At 40.4% G+C, this 15,247-nt stretch overlaps 1 protein-coding gene across 1 annotated transcript in view; it reads left to right on the top strand.

The window, feature by feature from the left end:
• LOC136373455 (connector enhancer of kinase suppressor of ras 2-like) overlaps positions 1–15,247 on the top strand; it is a 329,371-nt gene that overhangs the window by 73,630 nt on the left and 240,494 nt on the right.

Genomic DNA, 15,247 nt, shown 5'->3' on the forward strand with positions numbered 1-15,247 from the left:
GATGTTTTGGAGCCTTACTTTTTTCTAGTGCAATCTGAATTAGTCTATGGCAGATGGTGGGACTGTGCTTCTACTTTTGGGGCAATCAGTTCCAGGTGAACTGCACTCAACTCCACATGAAGGCAAACTGAGGCCTGCATTCTGCTGCCAAAGCAATGGAGAAAAATGCATTGGCAATGTCAATAGTGGTGCACCACTTTTCTGCCTTGGACTCCAGCTTGTACTTGAGCTCCGACATGTCTGGCACAGCAGCGCTTAATGGTAGAGTCACTTCATTCAAGGCACAATAGTCCACAGTCAATTGCCATTCTCCGTCAGACTTGCACAAAGGCCAGATGGGGCTGTTGAAGGATGAGTGAGTTTTGCTGACCACCCCTTGGCTCTTTAGCTTACAAATCATCTTTGGGATGGGAATCACAGTATCTTGAGTTGTTCTGTACTGTTGGTGATGCACTGCCGAAGTGGCAATTGGCATTTGTTGCTTTTCTTCCTTCAGAAGTCCTACTGTGTAGCTGTTAGGGACACGAAAGGACGAAGCAGGTAGCAGGAGGTCAAGCAGGAAAGCTCTCTACTTTATTTTTTCTGGCTCCATATATACAGTTTTACAAGCAGGCCAAGATTGACTACATAGGTAGTCACCTCTTCGACCTCATTGGTGAACATCACCATCAATCATCTTTCTCCTCCCAGAGGAGAAGTATGTAAACAATTCTAAAAATATACATAGTTTACTTGAAGTTGTGTGAGAACAAATGCAAACAGTGAAAAGCAGGCAAACTTGAGGCAACACTACTGTAGATGGGTTCTCTGATAGTTTAGGTAAGATGTTTAATTGCTTAACACTCACTGTTTCTACAGCTGTTATCCCAAATGCTTACCTGAGTTCCTTTGAGTTTTTGAAATATTTATTTTGGAGGAAGTCTATGCCCAAAATGCATGGGGCCTCTGGGTCAGTCACAATAGGGTGTTTCTTCCACTCATTTCTAGTCAGGCTCACATCAGCTTCCACCAAAGTAAAATCCTGTGATTCCCCCTGTCACATCAGCAATAGAAACAGATTCTGCTCCTACATGTCTTGATGGGATTAATAAGCACTGCACACTAGTGCCAAAAAAGGCCTCATATTTTTGTGGTTCTAATGTGCCAGGCCAATGAATCCACACAGTCCAAAAAACATGGTTTTCCCTAGCCTCTACCTGGCTAGAGGCAGGGCCCCTCTAAGCCTGGTTATCCTTCTATCCCTGGGTAACTGGAGCTGCTTCCTTTTTGGTGGAATTTCCTCTCTTAGTCATGTTGTCTTCCAATTCAAGCACCCGTCGTGCCAGAACAGCAGTAGATTTTCCATCTCATCTTTTCATGTTTTCTTTACAATTATGCAGGAAGGACCACAGCTCAGCTCGTAGGGCGCCCCTTCCCTCTCTATCTGGAGGACATCTGCATTTGGTATCAGAACCTCTGATCTGTAATGCAGAGACTTGGAGAAAGCCCTCTTTCATCTCCTCTCTGATCTCCTCTCTTGAGTTTATTGTGGTTCTCTTCTATCTTGTCTTCTAATTTCTGCAGACGGGTTTCCACAGCTGGGATTCTGGCATGTGTTGGGCCATGCACGGCATCTGCATATGCTCAAAGTTTCTTTGCCATATCCAGCACGATCTCCCCCATGTCATCCCACTTCATTATTGCTAAAGCAGACGAGTATTCTTGTGACCCAAGTTGTACAAGTTTTCGCCACATCACGGGTGTACATGGTACCAAGTCTGGCTTCCTAGTGTTTAGGTCATCTGAGAAGATAATCTCTGCCACTGCCATTTCTCTCAAGCGTTGAATCCTTTTTTCTATGGTCTTCCACTGGGTTTGATGCATATAGAGATCGTTTGCACAGAGATATCTTTGTGCCACACTTCCCAGGACCCATCATCAGCCCCCCTCATCATTCCTTGGTCAATAACCAGATCATGTAACAGGGATCCCAAATGCCTCGCTTCAGTGTCATGTAGAATTGTAGCCTTGCTTGCAGCATACCAAATACGGACTAACCAGCTAATTATAGATTCATCAGGTCATCAAGTGTAATCCTTTCTTAGGCCACAAAGGTCCTTCAGGGAATAGGACTTAATAGTGACTTCTGATTTTGTGCCAGGAGCTCGTGTTGAGGGTCCTTCATCTGGATCATCATCCACTGGTCGATTGTTTTTGCGTGTGTTCTTCTTTCCTGCAGCGACTGCCAGTGTCTTAGGCTTACTGTCTGGTATAGCTGCTGATTTAGACTCATTGGTTACCTGAGTAGCTGGAGTGTTGGCTGCAGCCTGAGTGACTGGGGTAGCTGCTGATTTATCTTCCTGCCCCCCTGCCTCTGTCTGCTGCTCTACAGTATCTAGCAGTGTGTGATAACCATATGCCAGGGCCCAGCTTATTGCAATGAGCTTTTTCTCCTTAGAGTCATCATGGCAGTTCTCTTTCAAGTATCTCCTCACCTCAGCTGGGTTCTGAATTTGTTCATGTGAGAAGTACCAGGCTATAGGGTCAGAAAATTCCTTCAGGGTTTGGCCCATATCCTCTCATTCTCTATACCACTCAGGATTTTTCACACCTGGGTCTACTTCTGGGTCAGGGGTCTCATCAGCTACTTTGGAAATTTCAGCCCTCATTCTAGAGAAGCTGCAGACAGTATAGAAGAAGTCTACTAGGTTAAATACCAGGAAGGTGGTATCTTTAACATTCAGGGGAAACTGAACATTCTCCAAAAGTGATGTAACAGATTTAAAAGAGAAGAGGGATAGGAAAGGCTGAAAAGCTTTATCCCCTACTCCTCCTCTAACAAACTGGGTGCAATTACTAATAAATCCCCAAAACATGCTACTAGAACTAGGACATGGTAGGATGAAGAAACCATAAACCAAACATACTTGGGCACAAACTCCAGTACCTGTATAAACTTCCTATAAATCATGATCACTGAGCCCAACAAAATAGTGATTCTAATTTGTGTACTTCTACTGTAAAAGCTATGTGTTAGGGACAATACTGGAGCTATTTCTGGATAAGAAAATAAACCTAGGGACCAGAAAGGTATTAAAACCTAAAAAAAGCCTAGGGAACAGAAACACAGGAAGGACTCCACCCCAAGAGACATTATGAATTCAAGCAGCAACATGGCTACTGACTGCTTTATCAGAACACAGAGTACAACTAAAATGAAATTAGTACAAGTTGTTTTTTTTTTTTTTTTTTTTTACTTTCTCATGAGCTGGGCTCCAATAATTTGTATTTGTCCTGGTTTAGGGCAAATTTGGGAGAAAACCTCCGAATAGGGTCCCTCTGGGAAGCAAACTCAAACGGCTCCTCCCCCCAATCGGTCCAGGAAAAAATCTCCTTAGAGAAAAGTGGAAAACCCTATTTATTTAACATAGTGCCCACAAGCACAAAAAATGAATAATATGAAACAATAAAACCTCTCGCCACTCTGAAGAGAAATGGCAAAATTGAGAAAGTCCTTGCAGATGTAGCTCAGCTTGCTCAGTCTCTTATCAGTTCCTCTGGTGCTGGAAAATGCTGTCCTGGGCCCCAGTGGGCCACAGGTGTGAGCTCCCAGTGCTCCTCTGGGTTTTTCAGTCCAGAGCAGGTTTAAACAGTCCCAAGAAAAAAAACAAAAAAAACCCAAACAAAAACAAAACAAAACAAAACAAAACAAAACAAACAAACAAACAAACAAACAAAAACCCAAAAACAATCCAAGGAACTTCTCTGCCTCAGCTAGCTAAACTAACTAAAAGCACAGGAGGTCACTGTCCCACTGTCTGTCCGTGCCTCAGATGAACACATTCCAGGAGCTGGAATGTGGAGGAGTGAGTGCAGTTTCTGCAAAATAACTGTGCGCTTCTTTTTTCTCCCCCTTTGCTCTCCGAACCAGTCTTAAAGGTACAGAACACAATATCCAACATAAAGAGAACAATTAGGGATACTAACATCATAAACTCACCCTAGGACAAGCCCTGTCACATCCCAGTGCCTCAGCAGCCACTCTCACAGTGGGGTAGTGGCAAACCATCAGTGCCTTGCTCAGGGCTGTGTCCCTGGAAAGTGTCCCACAGGTTGTGCTACCATTATTATGTGTTTACACCACCAGGCCTTCATGATTTATCCAAAGATCAGGTTGTTCAAATTAATTTTTTACAATTGATTTCACTGGACATAAATGGGTCAGTTATTTTCTTTCATACCTTGTTGGCTTCAACCATGTTTCTTTTGATTTTTAAGGCAGTGGATGAAGAGAATAATGTGGATGTTATGAAATGCAAATTCACGTGCATATGTGGATAATTTATACATTTTTTTTGCAAAGCTGAGAAAAAAGAACAAAAGCACTATATGGTTTCATAAAGATGTCGCAAAAGTAAGGGACAGCTAGTTGTTTAATTTTATTAAAATCCATTGTCTTTTCTGCCAGTGAAACACAGAAATATTCTAGAATACAGCCAAGTAGACTGTAAAATAAATAGTTTGACAAAATATAGTTTTCAAAAGCAACATTTTCCAGTGCCAAATCAGCACAAAATACCTTCTAAGAACAACGTTACTGTTTAGGAGGAAGAGTATTTCCCTCTTAGCAGGCTTCAGAAATGTGAACTTTGAATTTCAGCTCTTCAGTTCTGACCTCAAGAGGTGCCGGTGAGAGCCCAGATGGATGATGTGGCAGTGACTTTCTGAAGTGCTACACAGAAAAATAAATCAATATTTATGAAATTGTCTCTGTCCTTGGAAGACAAAATTGTGCTGAACTTCAGTGCTTTCGGCAAAGTTTTTACGTAGCATTTAAAAAATCCAAGGAAAGGAAAGTCTGTTCCATGAGTTTGGCAGCATTTCTGCACCAGGCTGAAGTGAACTGATGAGTGGCATTCACCTGTCAGCCATTAAATTCCCATAGATCTGTCCATACAATCCACATTGCACAAATCCTGATTTTAAAGGCTCATTTGTTTATTTGGTGTTTGCTTTCTTCTCAAACATAGTTTTGTTTTGATTCTCTCAGGCTTTTGGAAAGGAAATGTCCCTGTGCAAATTGCACTATTTTAAATATACTACCAAAATTGCTTGGCTCCAATAAACCATATTTTAATGATTCTGTTGCACGATGGGTCCCAGCCTAACCCTGAGCTGCTCTCAGAAAATACAGTCAATGTGCTCAGGTATTCAGGCCGTAAACATCCAATATCCTGAGCACACAGAAACAGTTCAGGGCAGAAAAGAGCCTGAAGATTATGATCCAGTTCTCCCTGCAGCCTCCAGAAAGCTGCTTGGAAAAAGACTCAGGAGCCTCTTTGATCTCCAATAAGCAGAGAAAGGTGTGAAGGGACGGTTGTAAAAAACTAGGTTTTCATTACCACCTCCAGCTATTTTAGCAAGAGCTGCAGCACTTGTCACTGATTAAATAGCACACTTGGTCATTTAGTTAATTGCCTGCATCTCCAAAATTAACAAAATTACTTGAGCAAAACTTGCTGCTGATTTTTACATGGCTGTGAGGTATGTGATAGTGGGCTTTTTGGTGTGGATTTAAAACATAATTTTCCTTAAATACCAAGATGATGTCGAGAGAAGACACTTTAAATATATAAATCCGAATAGTTACAGCCTCAGCATGCTTTTCCTCAAGATCTCCATTCCTAAACAACCTAATCATGGGAACATGCTCCATGCATTTTGCTGTGCTAAAATATTCTGTGTAGGATATGGAAAATACAAGTACACTTCCAACACATCATGCTGTTTGGAAACTGGATCTCTCCAGAGGCGATTCCTGCCTTCTTAATTTCATGTTCCTCTTTAGATTAAATATCAGGGAGAAATCCTTCCCTGTGAGGGTGGCAAGGCCCTGGCACAGGGTGGCCAGAGCAGCTGTGGCTGCCCCTGGATCCCTGTGTTATAAATTATTAGAAGCAAATTCAAAATAACAGAATTTATTTAGCAAATTTCCAAAACCAAATTAAAAAAAAAAAAAAAAAAAGCAGCAATAAAATTGGACAACATCGATCGAATGCTGCGTGGGCAGAGTGACAGTAACAACAGTACCATCAAACTTCAACCACACACACTGGGTCTCGGTGCATGATTTTTATACAGTTTATTTGCCTTGAGGCTAAGTCCATTGAAAGTCCAAATATTTATGTATTTCTTTAATTCTAAGTGAGGTCTTGAAAGGGATTCCCCTAAGTATGAAAAGACGATTCAGGAGTCTTCCCGGATCTCGTCTTTGGGGTGTTGATTTGATTATCCTCCGGATCCCCCATCAAGATTGATATCAGATGTCGAGCAGCTGTAAAGTGGAGGCCCATCCTTGATGAATGGGCCATCTCCAGTCCAGCCATGTCATTTCTGCTGCAAATGTTGTGGTTTCACAGCTTGCACCACAGGTCTTGGAATCTCAGAGATGCCCTGGAGTAGCTTTTTAATAGACCAAATCTTTGATACACTAATTTATCCATTACATTTACCACACCTGGAAGTGTCCAAGTCCAGGCTGGACGGGTTTTGGAGCAACTTGGGACAGTGGGAGGTGTCCCTACCCATGGCAGGGGTGGGATAAGATGATCTCCAAGGTCCCTTCTACCCCAAAGCATCCTTGAGCGCAGGGCCAAGGCAGGAAAATTCAGGAAATTCAGGTCTGCATATACACGTGTACTGTTATACACATACATCGATGTACACATTTACACCTTAGCAGAAAGAATGCCAGCAAAGTGTGAGGGCCCAAACTGTGCCCAAAACGCCTGGGAAGAGCAGTGCCACAGATGGCTGCATGGAGGGGGCTGGGACATGAGCCTGGAGCTAGGATCAGCCATGGCTGCTGTGAGCCACGAACATGCCCGGGCCATGGAAATTTAAGAGCCTTTGTATGGCCATGCCATATGCATGTCCGTGTGCATGTCCATCTATCTGGATGCTGTCTGTACCCATCACTAGGTGACACAGCCTGCTCAGGATGCCATCATTACAGAGGTGCTCCCATGTAATGAACTCACTGACATGCATGGGTGTGGGCAGGACAAACGGATGCAACACTTGAGCATACATTTGTGCAAAGACATGTGAGAGAGATGCTGCTGCTGCTTTCCAAATATTGATGAAGAGTTGCTAAAAGCAGGGTCATCACTCACCTCCTTTGCCTGTTCAGTTTCTAAAATTGAGCACAGATTGAGTAAGAAGTGGCTGTTAAACTGAAAACAAACCCCACACTCACTTCTGACCTCACCCACACCTTGATTTCCTACTTTAATGTTCTTTCCACCAGTTTTATGTGCCTTCTGCCAAAAGGAACAGCTCACTGGAGGACTTGCAATTTCTCCTCTGGGTATTATTAACTATAAAAATACCTATATTCAGCCCCATTATGTTTGATATGTCTCTTCATATATCACATACCTGCAATTATGTACTGTCCTAAGAGAATGTGATGGAATAAAATGCCAAACCACATTTTGAATTCCTCATTTGTTGTCAATTTTTGTGTGTGTAATTTTCTAAAAAATTATGAGGTGTACTCAAGTTTAAGCCATATTACTTTTAAGCTGTTTGAGGGAAGCACTAGTCCATTATTTTCCACTCCTTTCCTAGTCCCTTACAATCCATATGCACTGCAGCCAGTCCTTGGTGATAAATAGTTCTGCAGAAAGTAGAAGCTTTTTGTTTTCTTTGATTCCATCTGCAGGTTGGCAGCTTAGTGTCAACCAATGTTTCAATCACACTGTTTAGCTCAGATAAATTTCAGTCAGGTTCATTCCGTGCCATTTTTGCTTCACCAACAGGTTCTTGCTTCCAAAACAGTACTTTTTTCCTTAAAAAGAAATTAAATATACTTCAAACATCCTAATTTAAGAGAGGGTTGTGTAGAAAACCACATTTTTTAAAAGTGAGTTGGGTATTAATAGTCAGACCTGGATGTCTTTTTAACTGTAACCAGTAGTATAAATGTTCCAGGAGTGAGTCATACTTTGAATTCTTGACAAGAATGATGTGAGTAAATATCTCCCAAAGCCAGCTCTTTTTAAGCAGACTACTGTTAACTGGCATTTGATATATTATAGCAGCATTCATCACAGCTCTTCAGATAAGGTTCAGCCAGGAGTCCAGTTGCATTTGCTATTTTCCTTCCCCCCCCCCCCCCCCCCTTTTTTTTTTTTCAGACCACCTCATTCAGCTTTGCTTACAAACTGGAGCACTTGACCCAAAATAAAATAGTGGTGCAAAATTTCAAGCAAATGTTTCGTGTGATATAGATGTATATATATCCACTTAAAGTGTCCATGGTTTGGCTTTTTCCAGCCTATTTTTCTGTGGTGGTGAGTGTTTGAAGCTCTGAATGCCACAGACATTGAAAACAAGTTTACTTTATATTTAAGAGCCAGAAGATGATTCAGAACTTTATCTGAACTACTGTTCTTAGAAGGACTTGGTTTCCAGAACTAATCCTGGGATGGGGTTTAAATCAAGGTCTAAGACACCAGGCTAGTGCTGCACAGAGGCTTTAGGGGCAAAATGACTGAAGCTGCATATTTTCAGATCTGTGCATTATGTGGCAGCAAAACCAAAGCCACATCCCTGAAAATATTTATTGAATTTCTCAAAGATTTTCTAAATGCATAATTTCTCGAAGACTTCAGTTACACCTTCAGTATTCCCAGTATTTTGTAGGCAATACAGTATTCAAGGAATTTTCTGGATAAATTATTGGTATAATGTCACTAAAAATATTTGTTAAACTGAAAGTAAGACCTTTGCAATTTAGGTTCATGATCATAATATATCATCTAATATAAAATATAGTGATGGAAAACAAGCTTGTTTCTATTTTTACCAATCATTAAAATGGCAGCAGAATGCCTCAAATACATGCGATAAAGAGAGTGTTTAAATCCTGTATGGAATTCTTCTGAAATTGTGCTGCTATTTCTTGAGAGAGTGAGCTGGTAAATCCCGCCAAATGCTGCAAACCACCATGTCAAGTTCCTCAATCCCCCAGTTAATCCAGCAGGTTTTCATATTTTCAGCACCTGACAAGGAGATCTTCTTTGAATCTCCAAAGAGAAAAACTCTGCAGCAGAGATGTGCTTTGAAGCTGGAACATTTATTCATGGATCAATGGGTGGCATTGCTTGAGAGGAGCCAGCAGCCTTGCAGTCTTATTCCTGCCAGCATGTTTTGATGTTAGACTGGAGAAGATTTGTCTAACACTTGAAAGGAGTCTTGGGATGAAGGAAAAAAAAAAGAGAAATGAGATCAAACAAAGGCCTGATTATATAGTGTTTAAATAGGAGCTTCTGGGGCATATATAGCAGTTCAGAAATATTAATCTTATACCCTTTTTTTTTTTTTTTTTTTTTGTACAAGTAAAAAGATTATACTTCTAAACAAACAAGTAGTGGTCCAAATGTGCAGGTTGGAGGCCTGAGAGGTGAGCTGTTATTTACATTTTCATGTGGGGAGAAAAGGGATATTTCACTGTGTGCCTTGGGATGTCAAACAAGCCATTACATTGGCTCAGTGTACATCCTGGTCAGAGCAACAAATTATTCCTTTTTATAGGGGAAACATTGTCTGGATGCAAATTTTTTTTTTTTTTTTTTTTTTTTTTTTTTTTTTTTTTTTTTTTTTTTTGCTAGTCTGCTACAGAAAAAGGGAAATGGAACTCAAGTGTGAGTGTGAGCATTCTTACAAGAAAAGAACCTGCTCTGGAGTTCACAGCAGCAGAGGTGTTTCCAGGGTAAAATCATGCTCAAGGCTGAGACTGATCCATTAGTGCAGAAGCTGTTTCTGTGTGGGAACACGTGCCTGCATTCTTGCCAGGAATTTGTAGTGGGATATTTGTGATGGGAGAAAGTGTATAACAAACAACTGGTCAGCTTTGGCCTGCAAACACTCACTGGTGATGGCTCTGGATGAGGGTCATACATGATTTAAACATTGCTCCAAAAATAGCTCCAGGTTTTGCTGTGCAGAAAATCTTCCAGCTGCAACCTAAGGCAGAGCTCTCACTGAACCTCTGCCTGTGCTGTTCAGGGAAATACTCCTCCAAATGAAGCTGAAATGCTGCACAAACTGTAATGCTTACATGGATAAATCAACACTTTAAACACTACAAAGAACGCTGTTGACTGTATCTACTTCTGATCATGAACACATTGTTTTTCCAAGACCAGTCTTGGCGTTAAGGACTGCTTTTGTATTTTTTTTTTTTAGTTATTTTTAAAATGTTCTGGGGTTGATTTTTAGCATTCAGGGACGAATCAGTCTAATGTAAATAAATGAAGTGTCTGTACTGAAAACTGCAGAATAGGGGACTCAAATCCAAAATATTTCCAGATAAATCCACAGTAAGCAAAGTGAACCAACCCATGATAACAAGATTGGTTCTCCTGTTCCAGACAGGTTTGGAGCTCAGTCATTTTATTTCATTTCAAGGCTCTATTGCAGACACCAGGGCAATCGTTTCCAGAAATACATCTATCATGAACATAGAGATGTGGGGAATTAGGAGTGCACCCTTCATTTCTTTATTCCTGAAATTCTCTACACTTGAAGTAGAGGAAAGTTTAGTTAGCTTACAGGGGTCCATAACCAGTTTTACATCTTTCCTATGGATTGATCTCTGGGGAGTAATTCCACTTTTTATAACCAGAAAGTCACTGTGTCCCTCCCTGAGAACTTTTTGCCTCAGCCCTAAAGAAAGATTTTCAGATCAGAGGCCTGGCAGTAATGTTGTTCCAGTTGTTGGTGGTGTGAATAAAGAAGGTATTTGGTATCTCATGAAGAATGAAAAATTAATTTGAACAGCACAATTGTAGTAAGTTTCTCTTTATTTGCTTGGCATCTTACGTTTTTGCAGTCATATCTAACAATAAAAAATATTTTAATTGTTCAATAAGTTCTGTGAACGCTGAGCCAGTCAATCAAACGTACATTTGGAAACCTACTTTTGTTTTGTTTTGTTTTGTTTTTCTACTATTAAGAACTTAATTCATCCAGTGATTGGCATTTGGTGTTTAACACTTTGTAAAACTTCCCAGTTTTATACCATAAACAGTTCCATCCAATTTATCCCCTCCTGGTAAATAAGGAGCATCACATGAGCCCAGGAATTAAACGCATCAAACTGAGCTTTGTCAAGGGGGCTCTGAATGACAGATGCTGACCTATATATTCCTGAAAGATCTCTAAAACCTGCTCCCAGTTAGGAGATGGTGGTGATGCCTTAATGGCTTTGTGATTCCAGAAGTTATTCATGCTCCAGTTTTTCCCTCTGTGTTGATGCCAGCACAAGTATCCTCTGAAGGGTGTTTGGAACAAAAAAATTGCTGTAAACAGATGTGTGTTTGAAGCAGAGCTCTGTCACAAGACCTTAAATAAGAATAAATGCACATTTTAAATCTAATTTTTTTTTTTTATTTTTTAACAGCTGTAATCAGAGTGAACTCAAAATTTAACTTTTATTTTCATGGATTATGGCATTTTCTCTTGTTGAGGGTTAGGTTTGTCCCTTTTCATGCTAAAGAATTTTTCCCCATAAGTTACCAAGGAGACCAAGTGTTGGATACTTAGGAGTACTGAACTCAAACAAAGAGGTGGCCGAAACCCAGTTAGGGAGATTTTTTTTTTTTGTTATCTGTTGGGGAGTGGGTAATTGCCGTCTCTGATAAGAAGCCAGCTGTTAAAAACCAGTGTCTTGGTTTGGGAAGACAGGTATCTGCCAGGGAAAGCTGGAGCTTCCCTTGGAATGGAGAATGTAAACCACCACCACCACCCTTCTTCCAATTATAATTTTTTTCAGTTAAAAGCTTTTAGGCAAAAGATTTTGGAAGCAGAAATAGCAGTTCTTTACTGGTATGTATAAAAACAAATAAACAAACAAACAAGCAACAAAAATAAACAGCTACAGCATTGATAACAAAAACAGTACCAAGAATTTCGAGGACTTTGCTTCACAAAATCCCCAGGGCAGTTTGGTCTTGGTGCCTTTGTAGGATCCTCAGAGCACCAAGCTGGGAACAGTGGAAGAAAAGTCTCGTTAGCTGTGGAGTGGCAGGATGTCCCTGGCAGGCAGGGGCAGGGTGTCCCGGCAGGGCAGGGGGATGCAGGGTCACACTGTAGCAGGAGAAGCAGAGCTGATGGAACCACGACAGCGGGGCAGGGCTGGCCCAGCTCTCGCAGGGCGGCAGAGAAGCTCAGAATTCCAGGGCGAGCAGATGATGGCAGATTTCCCAAGACTGGACTGCAGTGAAATCCTCCAGCAGGAGCACCAACCGAGCCGTGTTTTCTCCCCGAACACCGAAAACCAGACAGGCTACCTGAAGCTCTGCCCGTTACCTGCCTCAAACCCCCACCCCCCTCCGAGCTTTGACCATTCCCTTGTTTTGTTAAATAGTCTTAAGTATGACACTTAGTCTCCTTGGTAACTTATGGGGAAAAATTCTTTAGAGTAAATAGGAACAAAACCCAACCCCCAACAACCGGGTGGAGCAGTGTTGCTTATCTCTGCTCAGATGGGGCAGTGTTGTTTATAGCTGTTCATTCTTCCACTACCCTCTTGGGAATATCTTCTGTTAATGGACCATTAAAGCTCACCAATGACATGACACATTACATCATCCCATTGTGAGATGCTCTACCCAGGGAGGAGGAGCCAAAGCATTTCCACCTAGATAAAAAGGAGCCACAAGTGTCACCAGACATCCAGTGTTCCCACAGGACTCCCAAAGGAAGACTGGGCTCATCTCTGCACCCTTGGCTCAACAGGATCATTACTGCTTCCAACAAGACCACATCTGCCACTCCAGGAGGGCTTACTTTTGGACTGTTTTCCAACACCCTGATCAACAGGGTGTCAGGTTGTATTTCTGACTCTTTCAGAGTTTTCTAGGATTTCTTATTTGTTTGTTTGCTTCCTTATTCTTCTGTACTACAATATTTTTATTTTTAATATTCCTAGGAGTATTTTTAATATCCCCAGTAAAAAATTGCTATACCTATTCCCAAAATCTTTGCCTGACAGGCTTTTAATTGCAAATTTATAATTTAGAAAAGGGGAGGAGGGGGGATTACATTCCAATGGAAATTCCAATCTTCCCTGGCAGATACCTGTCTATCTAAACCAAGACATCTCTCTAAATATATTAAACTAACAAGGGAAAGGGTTGAGTTTGGAGTTACGCAATTGCTCCTGTTGCTATTTTTATTGACATAATCACAGAGAAATTCTATATGAAACATAACTTTTCCCTATTAGTTTTTTTTTTTACTTTCAGCTGCTTATTTGACTAAATTTTCAGTTTACCTTTAGAGTAGCTTGAAACCAAACCAAAAAATGCAGATTTTAAAGCACATTTCCAATGATTGCAGATTGGCTCCAATCTGAAAGGCTACAAAGGGGAATGAGCAGATATTTTCTCATTTCAATGCATTTTCTGAGGGCAGACTTATCCAGAACATAAAATATGAATTAAAGTTTTTGCTAAGATATGCAGAATATCAAACAGAATAGTTCCATTCCTCCACCGTTTTTTAATTCCAGCCAGTTTTGGCAAAACTATGGAAAACTGCTGTTTTATTAAGGAAAGCAAATTACTTGTCCAGTTACTGAAGGGAAAACAAATAGCAATTAATACTGTTTATAAGCAGTTTTTATAGTGTTAAAATTCAGAAATCAGTCTTGCCGAAAATAATGTTGTCTGAGTAAGATTTTCTGATTTTATTAGATAAGAGAGATTCATATATTTTCGTTATTATCTGAGTTCTTGAATAGTATGTGGAATCAGAATAAAGGACAAGAAACCTATCAGCCATTACAAGTTTTATAGAAGCTGGGATAGAAACTTTCTCAATCTGTAAAAATAACAGTTTTTTAGGTACATATATATTTATTTACTATACCTCTTCATTTTAGAATAAAAATTATAGGATGTAAATTTTATGCACATTTTTATGATTGGCCACATTAATGGAAATTATTGAGTACCCTGTGAAAATACAACATTGAATATTTACTTTTTTTGGGTGAATTACTTTGACCTAAAAGTAGAAATAAAATGATTGTGAAAATGGATTAATTTAAGGAAAATTTCTTTCATCTTTTGGGAGTGTGTAAGTGACACAATGCTGTGTTTTCACACAACAAAATACTTCAATTATTTAATTTTGAATTAATACAGAGCAGTGCAGAGCATTCACAGTCCATACATTCCTTTGGTTTCAGTCAAAGTATGAGAACTGCAAAGGGGAATACGCTTAAAAATATCATTCCTAGGATGATGGATGCATTTACATTTGATTCTACATAAATGCAGCAACTTGTAGTCACTGATAGAATAATTGCAAATTTATTGGACCCCCTTGGAAGGGATTTGCGGATCGGAAGCCCCTGAGGTTGACTCCAGGTTCTCCTTTTGAAAGGGAGAAAATCCTGTTGTCAACATGCTTAAATTTCTGGACTTGGAAAATTTGTTAGAATGCAAAAACCAGAAGATTCTGATTATTTCAGAAGTTTTAGGGAATCCACACAGATGAAGGTAGACATGGGGAACTGGAATCAGATATAACAAAAAAACTGAGGAAGAAATAGCTTTTTGCAAGGCCAATAGGGATTTAGGAGTAAAAATAGCAACAGTGTAGGGAGCTTTGGCATCTCCTCAAAGCCAGAGGAGGAGGATTTTTCATGGCTGGATTTTTCAGGGCTGCATTCAACACCATTTTGGGGCTGCCTGGCCAGCAGGCATCTGCAGGCAGTTTTGGCAAATTCTGCTGGCATTTGGTTCCAAATATGAAGAATTCTGCTGGGTGTTATTTTAATGTGCAATCTGTAAAAAAATTATACTTTGGAGAATTCTGTGTTTATGTTTATGCCACATTTGCCTCCAAAATAAGAAGCAGGATGTGTAATTGAGTAAGTGCCTCATTAGATGTTCTATTGCTCTTTTCTGTGCTTGCACAGACATGGAGCTGAGCCTTGATGGGTTTTAATACAGGAAATTGTTCCCTCTTCCTGCTGAGTTATTGACTGTTATTTTTGGGGCTTCAGGGAGTTTTGTGTGTTTTAAAAAGCTGGTTAGAAGTCAGCTTCAAGGACGTGGATACAAGGATTTCAGCTGATGACACGAGCCAGTTTTAGATCCCTGTTAACAGGGAAATGCATTCAGGAAGTGTCGATAATGAGCTTGCTAATGCCAGAACAAGAAGCTGATTCTCAGGTTGATGAACCCAC

The sequence above is a fragment of the Sylvia atricapilla genome, chromosome W (genome assembly GCF_009819655.1).
Source record: "Sylvia atricapilla isolate bSylAtr1 chromosome W, bSylAtr1.pri, whole genome shotgun sequence".
NCBI lineage: Eukaryota > Metazoa > Chordata > Aves > Passeriformes > Sylviidae > Sylvia > Sylvia atricapilla.